The sequence below is a fragment of the Mus caroli genome, unplaced genomic scaffold, assembly GCF_978045245.1.
Source record: "Mus caroli unplaced genomic scaffold, Mus_caroli_1 scaffold_4, whole genome shotgun sequence".
Classification (NCBI taxonomy): Eukaryota; Metazoa; Chordata; class Mammalia; order Rodentia; family Muridae; genus Mus; species Mus caroli.
In genome coordinates this window covers 38,806,039-38,829,164 of record NW_028227259.1, presented here as the reverse complement: position 1 = coordinate 38,829,164, position 23,126 = coordinate 38,806,039, and the positions used below count along the sequence as shown (strand labels likewise).

At 49.4% G+C, this 23,126-nt stretch overlaps 1 protein-coding gene across 2 annotated transcripts in view; it reads left to right on the top strand.

The window, feature by feature from the left end:
• The window catches only part of Sorcs2 (sortilin related VPS10 domain containing receptor 2), a 389,043-nt gene that overhangs the window by 83,201 nt on the left and 282,716 nt on the right, over positions 1-23,126 (top strand). The gene's annotated exons all lie outside the window — the stretch shown is intronic.

The window sequence follows — 23,126 nt, the reverse complement described above, 5'->3', positions numbered from 1 at the left end:
AATTTCTTTCTTCAGAGACTTGAAGTTTTTATTATACAGATCTTTCACTTCCTTAGTTAGAGTCACGCCAAGATATTTTATATTATTTGTGACTATTGAGAAGGGTGTTGTTTCCCTAATTTCTTTCTCAGCCTGTTTATTCTTTGTGTAGAGAAAGGTCATTGATTTGTTTGAGTTAATTTTATATCCAGCTACTTCACCGAAGCTGTTTATCAGGCTTAGGAGTTCTCTGGTGGAATTTTTAGGGTCACTTAGATATACTATCATATCATCTGCAAAAAGTGATATTTTGACTTCATCTTTTCCAATTTGTATCCCTTTGATCTCCTTTTGTTGTCGAATTGCTCTGGCTAGGACTTCAAGTACAATGTTGAATAGGTATGGAGAAAGTGGACAGCCTTGTCTAGTCCCTGATTTTAGAGGGATTGCTTCAAGCTTCTCACCATTTACTTTGATGTTGGCTACTGGTTTGCTGTAGATTGCTTTTATCATGTTTAGGTATGGGCCTTGAATTCCTGATCTTTCCAAGACTTTTATCATGAATGGGTGTTGGATCTTGTCAAATGCTTTTTCCGCATCTAAGGAGATGACCATGTGGTTTTTATCTTTGAGTTTGTTTATATACTGGATTACGTTGATGGATTTCCGTATATTGAACCATCCCTGCATCCCTGGGATGAAACCTACTTGGTCAGGATGGATGATTGTTTTGATGTGTTCTTGGATTCGGTTAGCAAGAACTTTATTGAGGATTTTTGCATCAATATTCATAAGGGATATTGGTCTGAAGTTTTCTATCTTTGTTGGGTCTTTTTGTGGTTTAGGTATCAGAGTAATTGTGGCTTCATAGAATGAGTTGGGTAGAGTACCTTCTGTTTCTATTTTGTGGAATAGTTTGTGAAGAACTGGGATTAGATCTTCTTTGAAGGTCTGATAGAACTCTGCACTAAACCCATCTGGTCCTGGGCTTTTTTTAGTTGGGAGACTATTAATGACTGCTTCTATTTCTTTGGGGGATATAGGGCTGTTTAGATCATTAACCTGATCTTGATTCAACTTTGGTACCTGGTATCTGTCTAGGAACTTGTCCATTTCATCCAGGTTCTCCAGTTTTGTTGAGTATAGCCTTTGGTAGAAGGATCTGATGGTGTTTTGGATGTCTTCAGGATCTGTTGTTATGTCTCCTTTTTCATTTCTGATTTTGTTAATTAGGATGCTTTCCCTGTGCCCTCTAGTGAGTCTGGCTAAGGGTTTATCTATCTTGTTGATTTTCTCAAAGAACCAGCTCCTTGATTGGTTGATTCTTTGAATAGTTTTTCTTGTTTCTACTTGGTTGATTTCACCCCTGAGTTTGATTATTTCCTGCCGTCTACTCCTCTTGGGTGAATTTGCTTCCTTTTGTTCTAGTGCTTTTAGGTGTGTTGTCAAGCTGCTAATGTGTGCTCTCTCTAGTTTCCTTTTGGAGGCACTCAGAGCTATGAGTTTTCCTCTTAAAAATGCTTTCATTGCGTCCCATAAGTTTGGGTATGTTGTGGCTTCATTTTCATTGAACTCTAAAAAGTCCTTAATTTCTTTCTTTATTCCTTCCTTGACCAAGGTATCATTGAGAAGAGTGTTGTTCAGTTTCCACGTGAAGGTTGGCTTTCTATTATTTATTTTGTTATTGAAGATCAGCCTTAGTCCATGGTGATCTGATAGGATGCATGGGACAATTTCAATATTTTTATATCTGTTGAGGCCTGTTTTGTGACCAATTATGTGGTCAATTTTGGAGAAGGTACCATGAGGTGCTGAGAAGAAGGTATATCCTTTTGTTTTAGGATAGAATGTTCTGTAGATATCTGCCAGATCCATTTGATTCATAATTTCTCTTAGTTTCACTGTGTCCCTGTTTAGTTTCTGTTTCCATGATCTGTCCATTGGTGAAAGTGGTGTGTTGAAGTCTCCCACTATTATTGTATGAGGTGCAATGTGTGCTTTGAGATTTACTAAAGTTTCTTTAATGAATGTGGCTGCCTTTGTATTTGGAGCATAGATATTCAGGATTGATAGTTCCTCTTGGAGGATTTTACCTTTGATGAGTATGAAGTGTCCCTCCCTGTCTTTTTTAATGACTTTGGGTTGGAAGTCAATCTTATCAGATATTAGAATGGCTACTCCAGCTTGTTTCTTCATGCCATTTGCTTGGAGAATTGTTTTCCAGCCTTTCATTCTGAGGTAGTGTCTATCCTTTTCTCTGAGATGAGTTTCCTGTAAGCAGCAAAATGTTGGGTCTTGTTTGTGTAGCCAGTTTGTTAGTCTATGTCTTTTTATCGGGGAGTTGAGTCCATTGATATTAAGAGATATTAAGGAAAAGAAATTGGTGTTTCCTGTTATTTTTGATGTTAAAGTTGGCATTTTGTTCTTGTGGCTGTCTTCTTTTAGGTTTGTTGAGGGATTACCTTCTTGTTGTTTCTAGGGCGTGGTTCCTGTCCTTGTATTGGTTTTTTTCTGTTATTATCCTTTGAAGGGCTGGATTCGTGGAGAGATAATGTGTGAATTTGGTTTTGTCGTGGAATACTTTGGTTTCTCCATCTATGTTAATTGAGAGTTTGGCTGGGTATAGTAGCCTGGGCTGGAATTTGTGTTCTTTTAGTGTCTGTATAACATCTGTCCAGGATCTTCTGGCTTTCATAGTCTCTGGTGAAAAATCTGGTGTAATTCTGATAGGCTTGCCTTTATATGTTACTTGGCCTTTTTCTCTTACTGCTTTTAGTATTCTATCTTTATTTAGAGCATTTGTTGCTCTGATTATTATGTGTCGGGAGGTATTTCTTTTCTGATCCAGTCTATTTGGAGTTCTGTAGGCTTCTTGTATGTTCATGGGCATCTCTTTCTTTAGATTTGGGAAGTTTTCTTCTATAATTTTGTTGAAGATGTTTGCTGGTCCTTTGAGTTGAAAATCTTCATTCTCATCCACTCCTATTATCCGTAGGTTTGGTCTTCTCATTATGTCCTGTATTTCTTGGATGTTTTGAGTTAGGATCTTTTTGCATTTTCCATTTTCCTTGATTGTTGTGCCGATGTTCTCTATGGAATCTTCTGCACCTGAGATTCTCTCTTCCATCTCTTGTATTCTGTTGCTGATGCTTGCATCTATGGTTCCAGATTTCTTTCCTAGGGTTTCTATCTCCAGTGTTGCCTCATTTTGGGTTTTCTTTATTGTGTCTACTTCCCTTTTTAGGTCTAGTATGGTTTTGTTCATTTCCATCATCTGTTTGGATGTGTTTTCCTGTTTTTCTGTAAGGACTTCTACCTGTTTGATTATGTTATCATGTTTTTCTTTAAGGATTTGTAACTCTTTAGCAGTGTTCTCCTGCAATTCTTTAAGGGATTTTTGTGCTTCCTCTTTATTGTCTTCTTCCTTTTTAGCAGTGTTCTCCTGCATTTCTTTAAGTGTGTTATTAACGTCCTTCTTGAAGTCCTCTATCATCATCAGGAGATATGCTTTTAAATCCGTGTCTAGCTTTTCCGGTGTGTTGGGGTGCCCTGGACTGGGTGAAGTGGGGGTGCTGGGTTCTGATGATGGTGAGTGGTCTTGGTTTCTGTTAGTAAGATTATTACGTTTACCTTTCGCCATCTGGTAATCTCTGGGGTTAGTTGTTATCGTTGTCACTATTTAAAGATTGGAGCAGAAGCTGTGTTCCACTCACCAGCAGTCCCAAAATCCTGCGGCGGGGGTCGTGGGTAGCTGGCGGGTGTCAGGCAACCCTGCGCTCCCGCTACCCTGGCGCTGATCCGGCCGGGTGAGGCCTGTGGCCCTACTCAGGCTGGTTTCTGCTTCCCTAACTAATGCAGTCTCAGGTCCCGCGCAATTGGATTGGAGCAGAAGCTGTGCTCCCCTCACCAGAAGTCTTAAGATCCTGTGGCGGGTGTTGTGGGCAGTTGGCGAGTGTCAGCAGACCCTGCGCCCCAGCTGCTCAGGTGCTTTTCTGACCGGAAGAGGCTTGTGGCCCTGTGTGGGCCGGATTTCTCTCTCCCCAACCAGAGCAGTCTCAGGTCCCGCGTGATTGGACTGGAGCAGAAGCTGTGTTCCACTCACCAGCAGTCCCAAAATCCTGCGGCGGGGGTCGTGGGTAGCTGGCGGGTGTCAGGCAACCCTGCGCTCCCGCTACCCCGGCGCTGATCCAGCCGGATGAGGCCTGTGGTCCTACTCAGGCCGGTTTCTGCTTCCCTAACTAATGCAGTCTCAGGTCCCGCGCAATTGGATTGGAGCAGAAGCTGTGTTCCACTCACCAGCAGTCCCAAAATCCTGCGGCGGGGGTCGTGGGTAGCTGGCGGGTGTCAGGCAACCCTGCGCTCCCGCTACCCCGGCGCTGATCCAGCCGGATGAGGCCTGTGGTCCTACTCAGGCCGGTTTCTGCTTCCCTAACTAATGCAGTCTCAGGTCCCGCGCAATTGGATTGGAGCAGAAGCTGTGCTCCCCTCACCAGAAGTCTTAAGATCCTGTGGCGGGTGTTGTGGGCAGTTGGCGAGTGTCAGCCGACCCTGCGCCCCAGCTGCTCAGGTGCTTTTCTGACCGGAAGAGGGTTGTGGCCCTGTGTGGGCCGGATTTCTCTCTCCCCAACCAGAGCAGTCTCAGGTCCCGCGTGATTGGACTGGAGCAGAAGCTGTGTTCCGCTCACCAGCAGTCCCAAAATCCTGCGGCGGGGGTCGTGGGTAGCTGGCGGGTGTCAGGCAACCCTGCGCTCCCGCTACCCTGGCGCTGATCCGGCCGGGTGAGGCCTGCGGCCCTACTCAGGCTGGTTTCTGCTTCCCTAACTAATGCAGTCTCAGGTCCCGCGCAATTGGATTCAAAACAAAACTTTTTAAATATTTTTTTTGAAGCAGGATCTCATTCCATAGTCAAGCCAGCCACTAACGTCACCCCACCTCCACCTCCCTTTCAATGTGACATTGGTACTGACCTCAGTATCCCTCGAGCCCCCTTGGGAAGTGTATGCTCAGAGTCACGCCTTTTGGGAGCTGTGGAGCAGCAGAGTTTGGGCCTGGAGCAGCAGCATACAGTCGATGTTCACTTATGACGTGCTGGACCTCGAATAGAAAATAACCTCTCAAAGCAGACAGAGCTCAGGCTGCACTGGAGCTCAGCGATTAGGTGGTGATGGTGGAATCCACCTTGGATCTATCCTGAAAGTTGCCTGAGACATGGGTGGCAGAAAGGGAAAGCCCCACAGATGGGTACCCTCAAAGCCAGCCCTACACGCATGTAGGATCCTTTCGAGATGTGTGCCGTGGGCTATCCTCAGCCTCCATTCAAATAAAAAGAGAACTTGGTGCCAGGATGGCACCCATACACTTACTCATTTGTTCTTATTCATTGTTTCATTTGTTCCAGAGACACCTGTGAGGTCTCAGTGCTGGAGACAAGTGGACAAAACAAACCTTGACTTCTTGTTTCTTTCTTTGACCTCATGTTCTCATCCATGTCAGAAGGAGATGGTTAGTTACAAACCAAGTGGCATTGGGGCTGGGGAGATGGCTCGGGCTCAGAGTGTTTGATGGCCTTGTTTGATAACTTGAGTTTAAATGCCCGGCACACATGCTTTTAAAATGCCAGGTATGACCGTGTAGAAAGCTATAACCGCATTGTTATGGTGCTGTGGAGACAGGAGGATTGCTGTGGCTTGCTGGCTGCCAGCTGACAAAAGGCAAACCTTCTCTGACCTCTGCAAATGCACTCATGGATGAATGCACCTGTGAACACATGTGGACCCATACCATACACATAGAGACACTCATATCATAGACACATGGGCACCCTATGCATGTACATATGTATAAGAGGCAGCTGAGAAGTACCCAGGAAATCCTCCAGTCCTCCTGTGACAGGGATGGTTGGGTCATAGTGGGTGTGTGGGGAGAGGGATCTTTCCTGGTTCCCTCCTTCCTGTTGTCCCTCTGTGTCTCTTTCCTGATTTTCCCCAGGCATCTTAGCATCCCTCCTGGATGCTACAGGGAGGCTGCAGGTAGCGAACCTTCCTTCCTCTCAGCCCAGCCATATTGCAGGGTGCCTGTGGAGCCAGTAGTCAGAGACTAGACACTCTTTGGGTTCTGGACATAACACAGGCTCCGTTCCTGGCCTGGGGGGATGAGAATGGAGCACATCCTATGTGTTCATCAGACAATGGTGCCCTCTGATGGACTCTTCTTCCTCAGACAGGTGTGCCTCCTGCTGAGAGGAGAGGGTGGGGCCTGCAGGAAAGCCCGGCAGGAGGCACAGACCAGGCAAGTTCCTGGAGGCTGTCAGTGGCCTTTCCCAAGCAGAGGTCAGCAGGTCAGGGTCTTGGGAAGGACTGTAGCTGCAGATGTCAGTGTACGTCTGAGCTGGGGTATGCCTCAGTGGATGCATGATGTTTGCACTCCCAGCACCACACATACAAAAGCCAGAATGCCCTTTTGTCCTCAACCTGAAGTCAAATAGCATTTGTGGTGGCGTCGGTACACAATCAAAAGAATGACACATGGTGGCCTGTGTCTTGAGGAACTGTGAGAGAGGCATTAGGCCTTTTACCTCAGGTACGCTTTGTTCCCTAGATTGCTCTTGGATGATAATTTGTACCTCCCATGACAAATATTTGTATTCAGTTTGTCAGACATTTTTATTCTTGTTGGCCATCAGAACACAGCTATAGAAGTCAATCTGGTGAAAGGATTTGCTGTCCTCGGTGCACCCCAAATCTGGATACGGCCTTCTCCCTGGCTTTCATGTTTTCCCTGATAGAATCTACAGTACGTGCCAGGCAGTTGTGTTTAAACTGGTCTGTCTTGCGAAAGTTCCGGGAAAGGGCTACTCTGTTAACAGTTAGTACGTGCTTACTGGCTTTTGTGTCTGATCATGGTTTTCTGAACTCAACCCTCCTCGGATAGTTGCTTGCTTTGTTACCTCCATGTATAAAAGCACGCTGAAGCCCAAATAAAGTTGTCGGCAGCATTAGATGCAGTCGGCCCCATTGTCTAAGGTCCTCAAATCCCAGGTCTCGAAGACAGGTCTGCATAGGTTGGTAGAACATTGGTGCAGCTGAGCTAGTCTGCTTGGGGAAAGACATGGAGGCTTTGTATTAGACCTGATTCCGACCAATGGGAACCTGGTGGGTGCACGTGCCTGGCTTACTGTGACCTTGCCTGTCAGCTTCGGAATCAGGCTGACCAAGATAATGAAGTGACCTTCTTTTTCATACTTTTATTTTATTTTTATTCAGAACAGAGTCTTGCCTTTGTAGCTCAGGCTGGCCCAGAATCCTCCATCCTCCTGCCTTAGCCTCCTGAGCGTTGGGATGGCAGGTGTGCATCATCACACCCAGCTTCTTGTCTCGTTTCTACTTTGTTTCCTTCAGAGCTTTCTTCTGCTAGACCATGTCCTGTCAGGACTGGTACTTGGCCAGTTCTGAAACTGGATATGGATTAGTGTCCCATGAAGTTCTGCTACCTGTGGGATGTGTCGCCTTCGTCTTTTCCCTGCAGGCACAGTGGGTAGTGGGCAGGGGTAGGACATATTTGTCGCCTCTAACAGCCATCATCTTGGGTTGGATCAGGGTAGACGATACATGCACTCATGGTGTACAAAGATGGGTAGAGTGACCCCAGTGTTTTGAGGTTGACAACCCTCAGAACAGGCTCAGGTACCTGGGAGGTTGATGGGAAACATCATCAGAAACACTGGAGTCTCTGAATTCACAAAGGGCGTCCATCATGGGGCTGGAGTGTACCATGTACTCTCCCAGGGCTTTCTCCCTGAGTGACATCTGTAGAGCTTCTAGCAAACCACCATAAAGTGCCATCCCTGGGGGTGGGAGGACTATGGGTTCAGGAAACATGACAGGAGGAACTGAAGGACTTCTGAGACGGGCTGTATCTAGGGTTCAAGCTTTTGGTATGGGACAGCCGGATCCGTGCTTTGACAAGACAGAATCTGTATTACAATGTGTGAATCTGAAAAGGCCCTGCTTGGTTCTGTTTCTTGGGCTTTCTCTGTGTTGTGGGGGAAACTGAGGCTGATGAGGACTAAGCACTCTCCAGGTCTGGGTAAGATGCAGGAGCTGGACTGCTCTGAAGATGACATCAGCCACACAGCCCCCGCATTCCCTTCCCCTCCCCCTCTCCAGAGCCTTTCAGAGCCAGACAAAGGCAGTGCTGTGCCTGGAAAGGCCGGCTCACGTCCCGAGGGTGCATTCCGGAAGACCCGATGCTTGACCCTCCTCTCTCACTTCCGAGCAGTCTGGAAGTTCCTTCCATAACACATTCATCCAGAAAAGGAGAGGCAGCCTGTAGCTGTGCTGAGTTTCCGGGGGCGTGGCTCTCATGCCATCCCCTGTGGGCTCTTGCTTAGGTGTGTTTCACTGGGAGACTGAGGCCCGGGGCTGAAGGGCCTGCCCTGGCCATGAGGGACCAGGGCTCATGCCCTTGCCTTTCGAGCTTTGCAGGCAGGATTCCTCCCTGGACTTGGCTCTCTAGCATCTCCTGGCATTTCCCATCTGAGGGGAGCAGCTGAGGGTGGGTGCTGACAACTGTTCTGTAAACGGCCGGGGAGGACAGCTTGATGGGGCAGCTGTGTAGCTGAGAGCAGAAGTGTGTTTGTGTGTGTGCCTGTCAGCCTGACTGTGTTTGAGGGAATGTGTGAGCCTGTCGGTGTGAGGCTATGTGACTGTGAGTGTGTGTGTCAGCACGGACATATGAGAGTGTGTGTGTGAGCATGCATGTGTGTTCAAGGGAGTATATGTATGTCTGTCACTGTGGATGAGAGCATGTGTGTATGTACATGGCCCCTGTGTGTGTGTGTGTGTGTGTTATGAATGGGGGTAACTTCTATGTTGTCTTTGCTTGGAAACTCTTTCCCTTCCTGGGGTACCTCTGTATGCTGTTGATGCAACCGGGGCCTGGGGCCTGGTCTGTTCAGGACCGTGGCCTCCCCAGACCCTTTCATCTGTGTTCTCAGGGTTTTCCTTGGCTCTGACCCAAGCTGAGTTCCTGCCAGCTTCCCTGATGTGTCTGTACCCTGCAAGAAAAGGCCAGTGCGTACAGACCTCATGGTGTGGGATCCCTCCCGGGCCTTCTCCTCAGAGCTCCTGCTCTAGCCTCCTTAGCAGCCCAGGGCTTCCATATCAAACCGAGACCTGTGCTGGTACCAGTGCCTAAAGACTGGGTGATGTTTGGCAGCACCGTGGTCTCCTTTGCTCACACTCTCTCTCTTGCGTGTGAGTGTGGAAGCAGCCCCAGAGAGGTGAAGTGATTTAGCCAGGTTGCCACACACTGGGAGACATGTGGGTGATGGCGGTGGAATATTGGACTCCTAGCTTTGGTCCTGTTTCTTAGCAACACAGAACTTGGGCATCTGAATGGTTTGGGGGCACCTGCTAACCACACAGGAGCTGTGATACTCCCTATAGCAGACTATGTCTTCATGGGAGCCTGGTATGTCCTGGTAGGAAGCTAATATGGATGTGGGTGGCAGACCTAGCTTCCTATGGATCTCAGGACAGTTGAGGCCAGGGCTCCTTGTCCAATGCTTTGATTGAGAGTGTGGCCAGCCTTGCTACAGGCCTGTAGCTCCAGCCTGTGGCTGAGGTCCCTCCAGGCATTGAGAAGGGAGCTGGGACCCTAGGTGGCTACACTTCCCTCCTTTCCCTGGTTGCAGGAAAGGGGATTTGCCCTCTCTGTGTTCTGGGACTGGCAGAGGTAGCCCAAATCTCCCATGCTGGCCTGGTCTATCTGGGCAGTAGGTCAACATGGCAGGGAGGTTACTGTTTTTTGTTTGTTTGTTTGTTTGTTTGTTTGTTTGTTTTAAGAGCCAATGACCACAAGCAAGAGAGAAAACTTCTACAGAGCAAGGCATGCCTTGGTCCTGCCAAACACAACCTTCACCCTGTCTCTCCTAGTCACTGGCACCAGGAACCATCCATCACCTGAGGGTTTACAGCTGTTCTGACTTACAGAAGATCATGGCACTAGGAAACAAAGGGGGTGGGGCGGATTCAACTCCCAAGCCCATGGTTTTCCACTTTAAAAAGAACTTAGAGTTGGGGAGCAGAAGACGGAACCTCAGATGCAGAGATGCTGCCTCGGGCTGAGGATGCATGTTCCTCCTGTCTACACAGCCATGGCTTTAGCAGTGGACTGCTGGTCTGCACAGTGGGAGGGGACTTGGGGAGTGGATCACATAATGGAGAACATGGCTAGCATGCATGAGGCCTTGGGATCTACACCCCTTCATGCACAGAGATTGGCATTAAATTACTACACATGGAGAAGCAGGCTTTCTAGGTATTTTATAAGTTGACTTTTGCAAAGACACTACTGTAAGCCTGGCTTGGGAATCACTGTCCTGAACTAATAACCCTTGCCCTGAAACCCCGTGCCACCTTAGCTTACTGTGCAGTTCCTTCAGGTCATGCCCCAAGGCAGAGCTGGAGCTCAGCCGGAAGCTTTTTCAGAGCCTTGACCTTGCATCTGGGTTAGGCAGCTCTAGTCCTGAGAGGTATTAAGCTGCAACAAGATTTTTATCAAGAAATCTTGACCAGTCACCCCAGAGAAAGATGGGAACTGCTTCTTGCTGTGAGCAGAGTGTGGCTCTTTAGTTTCGGGGTCACACTCCCATTTTTCAGGGTAGCCTACTGGCCTTAAGCAGTTTTGAAAAAGCATTTTGTTGTTGTTGTTTGAGGTACTGAGAAATACAACAGGTCACACCTGCTCACAGCATACAGTGGGCTGATTGTTGGCTTAAGCACATGCCTTGTAGCTGTCACTGTGAGAGAGCATATATGACACCCCACAACCCCTCTTGTCCTGTCACCCAGCCCCTCGACCTCCCCAGGAATCCAGTTCTCATTGGCTTCACCTTGTCTGGATTATGCCACCAAGACTCACTCTGCTGACATTCATGCATATTACCTTGTAGACCCATAAACCCGTGTCCCCTTCATTTCTCCATTTGGAAAACTGTGTTCTCCCGCTCGCTTGTAGCAGGCACTTGCATGATTTCCAGGCCTGAGCTGTTACAAATGCAGCCACTATGAGCCTTTCTGCAAGTCTTATGGGACCATGGGTCTTCCCTTTTTGAGTAAATACCCAGGAGGGATGGCTCACTCATTGGGAATTCATTTCGTGTTTCTAAAAAGCAACGAAACTTAGAATTTTACACTGTTAATAGCAAAGGGAGTCCTGAGAACCTCCCTGGTCTTGTCCTCTTGGGCTTGGAAGGAGGAGAGCACAGCCCCTGTGACGTCGTGCAAGTGGAGAACAAGCTAAAAGTCCATGAGATGCAGGTGTGAATGTTTAATGAGTTTTGATTAATGGTTAGAACCTTGCATGGCTGCACATATATAATGGCATGTATCTATAATCCTAGCACTAGGGAGGTGGAGGCAGAAGGATTGCCATGACTTTGCCTCCAGCATGGGCTAGGGTGAGGCCTGTGACTCACAAACAAGAACAAGGAAAGACATTACATAGAGAGTGCAGGGCCTGGGGACCTTGTGAATCAGCCTTGCTGGGATCCTACCTAGACCAGCATGAGAACCAACAGGCAGAGCAAGGGATGGGATTGGAGGGGTGGCTGTCCCTGCGGCTTCAATTCTTTGCCCTCCTCCACACCGTGAGAGGTCCAGGGCTTTGAGGAAGATGCTGGGATTAATTTAGCCTCTGCAAACCCAGTTTGAGTGATGACAGGAGGTCACCAATCGAGCATCAGGCCTGACTGTGGTGAGACCGCTGAGGGTACTCTGAGGGTACCAGGTACAACAGATCATCTGCCTGCTCGTTCTAGTTCTTTCCTTGTGCTCCCATTCTGGGTTCCAGGTGACTCCCCTGAGAAGAGCCGACACTTCACCTGTCTTTCTGTCTGTCAGATGGAGGCACAAGGGTTCTTCATCCAGCTGAACTCAGAGAGGGGCAGGGAGTCCGATGAGATGATAGGGCAGCCAAGGAGGTGCTGGGTTCTCTCCTTTCTCAAGCTTTTCCTTCCTCCCAAGGGACTCCCCCTATGCCCCGCATCCCATCTTTGTGGAGAAGCCTTCCTTTCTTTCAGTGAGGATGCCTTTGCAGTGCTCTCCCCTTGGAGTTATTAATATCCTTAGTGTCTCTCATCAGGGACCAGCTACAGACTCTCTGTGTGCATATCTGTTCCCCAGTGTGGAAGGGGAGCAGCTGATACCTCTTACCATCCTACAGTACATTCCTCTACCACCACCTGTCCTTCCCTCTGTTCCACCTGTCTGTCCCTCCATCTCACTGTCTGCCCCTCCATCCCACCTGTCCATTCCTCTATCCCACCTGTCCATTCCTCAATCCACCTGTCCACCACCACCATCCACCTGTCCATCCTTCTATCCCACATGTTCATCCCTCTATCCCACCTGTCCATCCCTCAATCCACCAGTCCACCACCACCATCCACCTGTCCATCCACCCATCCTACCTGTTCCTCCCTCTATCCATTCTTCTTCCCATCTGTCATTCCATGTATCACTTTGTCCCTTCTTCCCTTCTATTCACCTTCCCTCTCTTTCCTTTCTTCCCTATTCCCATTTCCTTCTTCCTTCTATTTTCCCTCCCCCTTTCTTTCTTTTAATCCCCCATCCATCCATCCATCCATTCATCCATCCATCCAGATAGCACATACTTGTCCAGTATCTCTAGTATCCCTTGTAGTGCGCTACTGGAAGGCACAAGAAGGCTTGCATTGCTTTTGCTGGGTACCTAAGCACCAGTGTGGATGGATGAGATACTCCCACAGATATAAACCCAGGGCTTGGAGCATTCTTGGTATGTGCTCAGGAGGGATGTCTCTTGAACCCTCATGAGTACTGACAACATGGGCCCGAGTAAGGCAGCTTAACCTTCCAGTGCCTTTGTGTAGATTGGATGACAGGAGGGCTACGAAGTACTTGTCTTAGCAAATGTCAACTCTTATGCAATGAGGGCTGGCAGCGGAGGATGAGTGCTGGAATGTCCCCTCATAGAAGGCAGAAACGCAGCACAGAAGGTGAGTTCTGATCCAGCTCTCAGCCATTTGAGGTATGTGTGCCACCCCCTAACCCTCAGGGTCAGAAGGCTAGGGGGGCTGTCACTCTCCCCCAAGGCTTTCAAGATACCAGAGGAGAGCTGGGGAGTCCCCACTAGCCTGAGGTAAGTCTCCACAGCTCATAAGTTGCTTCTTCAAGACATTATGTGCAGCATGCTGGCAGAGGGGGTAAAGGCATTTTCTGCTAAACTTGTCGTGCCCAGTTTGATTCCTGGGACTCACACACATGGTGGAAGGAGAGAACTGACTCCTGCAGGTTGTCCTCTGACCTTTGCATGTGCACTGTGGCATGTGTCTCCCTCAAAACACAAATTACAAAGACATTATCTGGCAGTATCTGTCTGGGATAGAAGGGGCTGGCGGCCCACCCATGACGGAGATGCCAGAGGCCATGGTGATAGTACTGAGTGACAGATGCCTGTAGTGTCCTGTCTAGGGGAAAGGGGGATGGAGAAACCTCTAAACAAAGACTCGGGGATAAGAAAGGCACACAGAAAGCTGGGTATGTGTAGTCATACCAATATGACAAGATTTTTAGTGCAGACTTGAGTCTTGTTTGGTGAGGAAGGACTAGCGTCTGAGGAGTGTGGCTGCTGAGTGATGTTCTAGGCCTCGTCACGGTGGAGGCTCCCAACACCCTGTGCTGATCACCCTAGGGACCTCATAACCTCCAGTCAGCCACCTCCCTCTCAGGCCTCAAAACCTCTACTCTCTTCATATTTGTCCCTTGTCTCCCTGTGACAGAGACTTAATCTATAACTTTCTACATCTGCCTCTCACACTCTGACTTCTTCAATCCGCATTCCCAAGGGCCTGGAGTTAGGTTTCTCTTTTGTCTGCGGAACCATGACATGTAAATGTCACCCGTGCCACCTGCAGGTTCCTGGAAGCATAATCTGAAGGTGAGGTGAGCTATCAGAGAGCAACTGGACATCTGCACACCCCGTCCAATGTTCTGATGACTCACTGTGAGCCCAGCAATTATGGACATAAATGGGTGCCCCCTGCCCCAGGCTACAGGTCTGACTCCAGGACTTCAGCATGTGATGTACTTGGAGATGAGATGAGGTCTTCACAGTCGGTTAATGAAAATAATGTCACCAGGGTGATCCCCAATCCAAGTGATCGCTGTCCTTATAAAAAGAAGAGGTAGGCTATAGATACATACAGGGTGGGGTGGGGGGGCATGTGAGAAGAGCAGGAAATGATGTCATCTTCAAGCCAAGGAGAGAGGCCTCAGGACAAAGCTGGCCCGGCATTCCCAGGGTTCCAACTTGAGGTTCTCTAGCTGTGGAGCTGTAGCTGTGTGTGGTGTGACCCATCCCCTGAAGTGCACTGCATGCCGTTACACCAGAGTCTGAGGCACAGTTGTGAGGAGTGGGGGTGGGGTGGGGAGGGCTGAAGCGAGACCTGATTACAGCAGCTCTTAGACACCCTGTCTGCATACTACTTCCTCCAGAAATTTCCCCAGGTAGGTATCTCTGTTCTTTACAACCCCCTAAAATCACAATTCTCTGAACTTGCAGTAAAGATACAAGCACAGAGAGGCTACTGTCTCTCCCTCCCTCAAAGCAGATGGCCAAGTTCACCACTGCAAACTTTTCCCTGCCCCACGCCCACTTATGTTCCCAGTCACCCCAGACTATTGGGTGGATGGCAACCATTTGGTGTGGAGCATCGGGTGGAAGCAGAGCTGCTCAGGCCACTGACAATGTGTGGGCAGGCTGAGGGCTTCTGTGGGAAGGTGTACCGTGAGGGGACCTGACTCTTGGTTCCTCAGTCAGCTGGGATAGGTGAATGTCTGGCTAGAAGTCCCTTCTACATGAACGTCTCAGAGATGGAGAAACGACTTGAGTGATAAGGGGATTTCTCTGCCCCACAGCCAGTTTAAGACCAGAGGTGCGTGCAGGGATCCAAGCTGGGAGAGGCTCTCCACAGTCAGCCTTGGGTACTGGCACTCCAGGTGGTTCCTCTGCCTCACGTGGCCTTTATTTCTACCTTTGCAAACACACGTGGCTGTCCATGCTTGCCCATCCCAGAGGGAGTTTAAGTCAGTGTTGTTGCTGAAGAAAGGTCATGGCTGTCTGGGATGATTCCTGCTATCCAGAGACAAAACATCCCGGCTTCCTGCCACGGCTCTGCTCATGGTTCAGCGCTCCCAGGAAATTAACCTTTCTGTCGCCATCTTTACCGGTTCACAACAGTGAGCTTCAGTCTGCATGGAGTCCGGGAGTCCAGGTTAGCCTAAACCACCAAGGATTCCAGGTACACGGCTGGGGGCCGGAGCTTCCTTACGCAAGTACTCAGAGCACCTACCTTGTGCTGGACACTAGTTAGCTGTGGGGACACAGAGGGAGTGACCCCCTGCTCTGGAATAGGCGCACAGGTGCTACAGAACAACTACACAGCTATCTATGAGAGGTGGGGACAAGTGGCTATGACCCCGCAGGATTCTCTCTAGTCACTGGACTGTATGCTTCCGGTGCCTCAGTGGGTTGCAGGAATACTGATCCTTTCTAGGACAGGGCATGGAGCTATTTGCCAAAGGTGCCCAGGCTTGATAAAGTCCGCTGAGTGGATCTCACGTCAGGCTTTCTGCTCGCCGCTGGTGAATTTGGGGATGCATTTTTCATCTCTGGCTCCTGCTTTGTCCCGGAGATGCCACTAGAATCGATCCCTTGGGTTGTGAAGAGGGTTAAAGGAACCGCATGTAACAAGTCCTTGCTCAGTGGTGGGAAATTCTAAGCCTGGATTCTCAATCTGTGGCTTGAGACACACACACACACACACATACACACACACACACACACACACACCCGGCTTGGTGGAGTGTTGAATGACTTTCACAGGGGTCACCTAAGACCATCTTGTGTATCAGATATTTACATCATGACATTATGTACATTATGGCATTAGTGTTATGACTCATAGCAGTAGCAAAAATACAGTTATGAGATAGCACCAGAGATAATTTTATGGTTGGGTGGAGGGTCAGTATTAAAGGGTCACAGCATTAAGAAGGTTGAGAATCACTGCTCTAAGCTGTTCCTAGTGGAGCCCCTTCTCAGGGCTGGACCATTCTTCTTTCCCACCAGGTCTACTCAACACACTACCTCCCTGAAAGTGTACAATTTTAGGGGGCAGTGCCCTGGCAGCTTATAAGCAAGTGTGTATAGCCACGTCATAGTGGGACACAGATCAGCTCTGCTATCCCCCATATCTCTGTGTGACCCGGACAGCTAGTGACTTGGGGCTTGTCCATTTGTGGAATATGTCGCACCGTGTGTATCATTGGAGATGTCTTCTCTGACTGTGCATTTGATATTCATCTTTGCCATAGTCTCTGCCTCTTGGTCTGTTCCTTGGTCATATGTAAAAAAGCCACAGGTTACTTCTGACACTGTCACCTGGCTGTTCCCATTGGTGGGCAGCTGGTTAGAGGCGTGTTTGGTGTTCAGCTTATGCTAACTGTTGGCTGATTGGCCATGTGCAGGGGACATATTGGTGGTACCACACTTGGGAATGATGGCACACCTCTGCGCTTGCTTCACTGGCAAGGTCCCTTCTAAGTAGAGGGGACCTAGCTTAGGGTTTTATGGCCTAAGGATCAGGCTGGACCCTCTGATTTGTATCATCAGACTTCCACGGTATTTCCTAGAGTTTACAAAGCAGCTCTGATGCCCACTCTGGCCTGTATGTGCTATCTACTTGTGTGTGCACATTCATATGAATGTACAGAGGAAGATGGTGAGTGTTGGTCTCCATCAATCTCTATTCAGTATCTCACTGAACCCGGAGCTTGCTTTTTTTCAGCTAGACTGATGGCCAGTAAACGTCATGGATGCTCCTGCTTCTGTGGCCCCTGCCCAGGGTTGGGGTTACAGGCGTGGCAGCTACACATAAATTCTTTACATGGATGCTCAGGCTTGTGCCTCAAGTTCTTTCATTCACTGAGACATCTACCCAGCCCCAAGTTGAGCTCCTCTTGAAAACAGAAGCCTGCACAGTTATGGTGGCCTGGCTTGGCCGGACAAGCCAGTGGTCAGCTGGTGTGGTGGTCTGGGTGCCCACTCTTGGTATATATCCCTGCTGTGCCTCAGGGTTTGCTAAGCCCTTGATTTTTCTCCCTATTCCTTCAGATGGTTGAGCTGTGGCCATCTGGCTACTCACTCATCATGGGGGAAATGTATACATTTGTTAAAAATAGAATGCTGCCATAGCTGTGAGAATTAAGCCAATAACGAGTTTTGCTGGAGGTTTTTTGTGAAACTCAGCGTCAGGAAGTACTTTCCCACACATAGTGGTGGCTCCGACAAGGGCTGGCTTTTCTTGTTCCCACTGGACCGTGGTTCGACCCAGGAGGTGGGTGTGCCTGCTGCCAGGCAGAGATGAGGTTTTAAAGATGGACCATGGATCTCCTGGGAAAGAAGGCATTTTACCACTCTGCAGGAAGGGTGGCCAAGAGACCTGTGATATTACCTGCTGGGAAGATTTACACTTGACATTTTATTTTGAGGCTGAAGCTTTCTGAGTCTGTTGCCAGATGGCTGGAGCAACAGCTGACATTCACCAGACGGCTGCTCAGGGATTGGGAAATACAAACATCCACACATTTGGATGCTACCACATGGGTGGGTGGGCTGGCTATGACTGATTGAGTTGGTCAAAGCTTTGCTGAGAGCTGGGCCCTGGGTCACCATCAGGTGTCTGTGGAAGGGGACAGGGTAGAAGGAATTACGATTGGTGGGCCAGGCCATGTGCTATTTAGCTCACCGGGGTCACGAAAGAGCCTAGTGAGGCATGCTGATTTTGTATGTGTGTGTGTGTGTGTGTGTGTGTGTGTGTGTGTGTGTGTAGAGAGAGAGAGAGAGAGAGAGAGAGAGAGAGAGATCTTGTTGCTCCATACGATGGAAGGATATGGAAGCTGAGTGAAGGCCAATGTGAGGACATTTTCATGCCCTGGGAAGTCTAGCACGTGTTTTATCTGAAGATGGATCTGAAGCCAGGGCCAGGAGGGACTGTTGGATTCTCAACAATGGGGCTTTAGGGTCAGTGGTCTGGTCTAATGTATGACTCACTGTTGTGGCCCTACTCACTATTTGTTGGGAAAGATAAAAATGTTAGGCCCACCAGTTTGCTCTGACTCCACTCGAAGCCTAGGACTCTAAAGTTGTGAGCCATACAGAGCCATCAGAAGGGCTAAAGTAGAACCAGTGGCCCAGCCCTTAGAAATCCAACACTGTTCTCAGGGGTGGGGACAGACAGACAAGGACACCTAGGCCTGAGAGTGGGATGATGAAGGCACAGAGGAACTGGCCTAATACCCCACTCATCTTGGTATCAGTCTTCAACTCCGTTCCTCCCTCCCTCCCTCCCTCCTTCCCTCCCTCCCTCTCTCCTTCCCTAGCCCTAACCCCAACCCCAAGCCTAGCCCTGCCCTCCTCCAGGGCAGCATGCCCCATTCCCTCCTATGATTATTCTCCTTCTCTGGTCCCATCGAGATGCTGTCTGTGATGTGAATGCCCTTCTCTGACCCCATCTTAGCTTCTTGAGATGGCTACCTCTCATTTCCATCAGTGCTCTTCAGGGACCACTGGTAAATGTTGCTGATTGACTTACAGAAAGGATTCTGGAGTCCCAAGCACAGGGGCAGGGACCCCTGGAGGGATAGTGACCTGCCATTCCCCTTTGTCCATGTTCTCCGCCCTGACTGCACACCCTCCTCTAAGCCCAGTCTCTGCTGATTTTTTAAGTGGGGAAACCTGGTGCCCTGGGTCTCAGTGAGCAGGGCCTGTTGAGACTTTCATAGGGTGTGCTGAGAGGAAGAGCTAAAGTGTGGGCTCTGAGCAGAGCAGGCCAGGATCATGGGGGGCATAGACCAGACAAGGCCATCAGCACTGCCAGCCTCCAGCAGCCTCCTCCCCCAAAGGCCACAGATGACATTGTTCCTGACTTCTGCTGGGACCTTAAGGACCACCTCCATTTACTATCCTCTCTTGAGCTAGTTTGCTGGTGTTATAACATGGAAGGCCTTTATAAACTGTGTGACTGTGTAGACATCACGTAGTGGTGAATGGGCTATCCCTCATGCATTCATAGCTGCTTACCTCACAAATGGCTTTAGGTGATTGGAGGTGTGTGTGTGTGTGCACGTGCGTGTGTATGTGTGTATTTTAAAGAGTTGTAAGGGAGTTGGTACAAAGTGCAAGTCACTGCAGAAAGAGAACCAAGGGCCACCAGGTGTGGCAGTGCACACCAACAATCCCAGCACTCAAGAGGCTGAGGGAAGAGGATTGCCACACATATGAGGCTAGCCTGGGCTACAGTGAAAGACTGTGTTAGTTACTTATCTCATACTTAAGGCAGGAAGGGTTTGTTCTGGCTCACCATCTGAGGGTGTGGTCCATCAGGGTTAGGAGGTGTGGCACAGAGTGGTTGTAGCACTGTCAGGAGCTTGAGGGGTCACAGTCCATCAGTCAGGGGAGAGAGTGACGACCACTGGCACTCAGCTGCTCTTCTTCCATTCCCTCTATCCAGGACCCCAACTTGTGGGATGGTGTTGCCCCTTTTCACTTAATCCAATCTAGACACTACCCCACAGATGAGCCCAATTGTCTTGTAGGCAATTCTAAATCTAGTCTAATCGACAATGAATATTAGGCTCGTGGGGATGCCGTCTCAGGAGAACAATAATAATAAAAAACATAAAAACCTCAAACCAAACAACTAAAGCACATAGACTGTGAAGAACAGCGAAGGTGCAGCAGCCCAGGGTGGGCAGCAGCCCAGGGGGTGTGGCAGCTGACCTGGTGCAGCAGTCCATAGCCCCCTAGGTCAAGCAGGGAGGTGGCTGAGTCATGGTTTCCTTTAGATCCCTGTGTGGAGTGAAGCAAAACCTCTGGGCTTTAGTGGGAAATAGCTCGTGTTCAGGGTTAAATCTAGGGGTTCAACTCATGTTCCTTGGGAGGATCCCTGCTTGTCTGGCTGTGAGGAGGCAGGTATTGGGGTTGTGAGGCAATCAGAGAGGCTCTTTGGGAGAGTGTGGTCCAGTTCAGGAGAGACTGAGCTATTTAAGATGACACCGTGCCATGGGTGGACCTTCACACTGCTCACTAGCTCCTGGTGGCAAGTGTGTGTTTGCCTCTCCCAGTTTTTCTGACTCAGAAGGAGGAGCAGAAGCCTTACCTCCCACGATCACTGGGGTCTGGGGGCTCCAAGGTCAAGGCTAGGTGGTCTGCCATTCTGTCAGCAACTGTTAGGACTATACCTTTGTCATAGGTATATACTGCATGGTCCATGGTGCAAGGCAGGGAACATCACTGAGGATTCCATGGGTACCACTTGGGCTACCTGGTCTCTGTTACCAATGCCACCATGCTTGTATGTATGGCAGATATCCAATAAGACTGCCTAGTTGTTGCAGGTTCTGGAAGCCCAGAGCACAAGTGACAGGCTGGGATTCAAACCCAGGCAGTCTGGCTCTAAAGCCTGTTTCTTTTCCACTAAGCCAGGCTGCCTCGGTGTAGTCCCCCGTGTTGGTGCCAGGCTCTGTTCTTCTCCTAACCCGTGTCTCTCAGTGCTGGCTGGCCAGGTGGATGCAGGGTGCCTAGTGGGGCTGTGTTAGAAGCGCTGAACCTTGAGGGCAGATGTACACGTCACCAAAGCTCCCTTCTCAGCGGGTTCTCCGGTGGCTCAGAAGAGGCTAGCAGGTGGAGGAGGAGGGACTGTCCACTGCTCTCCACCCCCACCAGCCCAGCTGTCACGAGGGATTGTTGCTCTGAGTCACTGTGCTTGCAGCTCTTGTCAAGAAGGACTAGATTCCCCTCCTGACACTCAGTCTCCTGTGTGCTTTAATTACAGTGGAAAGGAGAGAAGAGTTGGTCCTTGGGGCCTGGGCTGTCCTTGGGATCCATTTGGTATGGCTGGCTGGACAGTATGCCTAGGTCATCAGAGCAGGTGACCATCTGGCTCAGATATCTGGTTCTGTTTGATTTAGAGGCGATGCAAAGCAAGGGGAATAAGACCAAAGCAACGGAGGCAAAGCTATCATGTGGAGGCACACACCAGCAGCACCTTTGTCATCCAGCTTTTACTGTCATCCATTCCCAGTAAGGGAATGCTTACTGCTTTCTTAGGCCTTACCAGGTCCCCCTTGGGCGGCAGTGCAGTGGCTGAGCCCTCAGAGGCTGGCATCCTCCTGCAGGTTTGATGCTGGCCCTGCTGAGCTGCTGGCTTTGGAGGGGCTGATGTCAAGAACTAGAAACAGGGAGAACCATGCTCCTGTCCCTCAGAGTCCTGTGGGCAGAGCAAAGGGCTGGATTCTTGCCCAGCTGTAAGTGTAAACTGGTGTGCACCTCCCCTTGGCCCTCTTAGCCATTCTGGGGTGCACACAGGTGTTGGGTCCATTTAAGATGAACAGATACAGGAGGAAGAGGAATGGAGGTGGGGGGGTCATGTTTGGCTTCCCCCTCCGTCACTGGCCCTTTAGATGTTGGTGGGTTTCACACCTGCTGGCTGAACTGTATATCCCCACCTCCATGTGCCTCAGTGTCCCCATATGTAAAGAGCTTCTTACACTGAGATTTAAATAGGACGATTGGGAAGAGAAAGCTTGGTGCGCTACACACAATAGGCTGAGGAAATGAGTGGATGGACAGATGGGTGGATTGATGGATAGAGGGATGGATGGGTGGAATGATGGACGGATGGATGGATGGATGGATGGATGGATTGATTTATGGACAGGTGTATGGATAGTATTTAGGTGGATATATGGATGGAAGGATTGACAGATGGATAGATAGATGAGTGGATTGATGGACAGAGATGGATGAATGGATGGAATGATGGACAGATGGATGATGGACAGATGATAGATGGACTGGTTTATGTACAGAGGGTTGGGTAATATTTATGTAGATATATGGATGGACAGATGGATGGATGGACAGGTTGATAGATAAATGGGTTGATTTATGGACAAAGGGATGGATAATATTTAGGTGGATATATGGATGGAAGGATCGATGGATAGATGGATGGATGGACAGATAAATGCAAACTGAGAGTAAGGAGCGGCTGAGAAAAGCAGTTGGCTTTCTCTCTCTGAACAAAGACTCTGTCTGCAGGTCCTTGGGGCTTTGGCAGGGCACCCTGAGTTGGCATGGGGCTGTTTCTCTGAAGATGTCTTCCAAGTGTTCAGTGTGGATGCAAGTGGGCTTTCCTGATAACTGTAAGTTCATCATTCCTGGGCTCTTGCATGCAGCACTGGAAGGCCATAGGCAGGGCTCGTTTGGTTACATCAAGCTCTTTAGTCTCCTTCAGAATGAACGCTGGGGCCTCCCTGCAGCTGTCCTTGCTCAGACATGGACTCCCCACACCACTACTCTTCAGGCACCTGCAGTGCTGGATGCTGCCAAGTGGCAGCGAGTGGGGACCCCAGCACCCCTGGGGGAGGGTGGAGATGCGCAGCCTTTGAGAGGAGGTAGTTTTGATGTGTGAGTGAATTTCTTGGGACAGAGAAACAGGAAGGGCCATTTCAGCTGGCAAGGTCAAGGTGGCAGTGGCTCAGAGGCACACGAGGCGGGGATGTATTGTGGGAGCTTGTAGAACAGTTTATCTCCTCAAGTGAAATGCGGTGAGTTGAGAGGTTCAGCACAACAGGGCAGGTTAGCAGGGTGAGAGCCAGGAAGTGTGGTCCTGGGGTGGGGGTCTAGCAGGGTGTCAGGCTCCGATCCACAGTGTTGATTCAAGATGGCTGTATTCCTTCCCGCTCCCGTAGGACACCTCAGCCTCTCCCTCTGAATGTGATACTTCAGTAATGTAATCGTGAGCCCAGAGCCCAGACCTTCCTTCCTGTGGCTGTCACTTCTCTTCCCCTCCCTTATGCCTGATCTGGACATGTCCTAGGTGCACACATGTGGCTCTGCCCATGGCCAGTCTTTCTAATGGACACCCATCACTGGAGCAGAACAACAGGAAGTTATTCTCTACCAACCTGGTGGAGTCACCATCAGACACCTAAGTGACACTGACGCTCAGTAGGGGCCTGCAGCCTGTATTGAGGGGA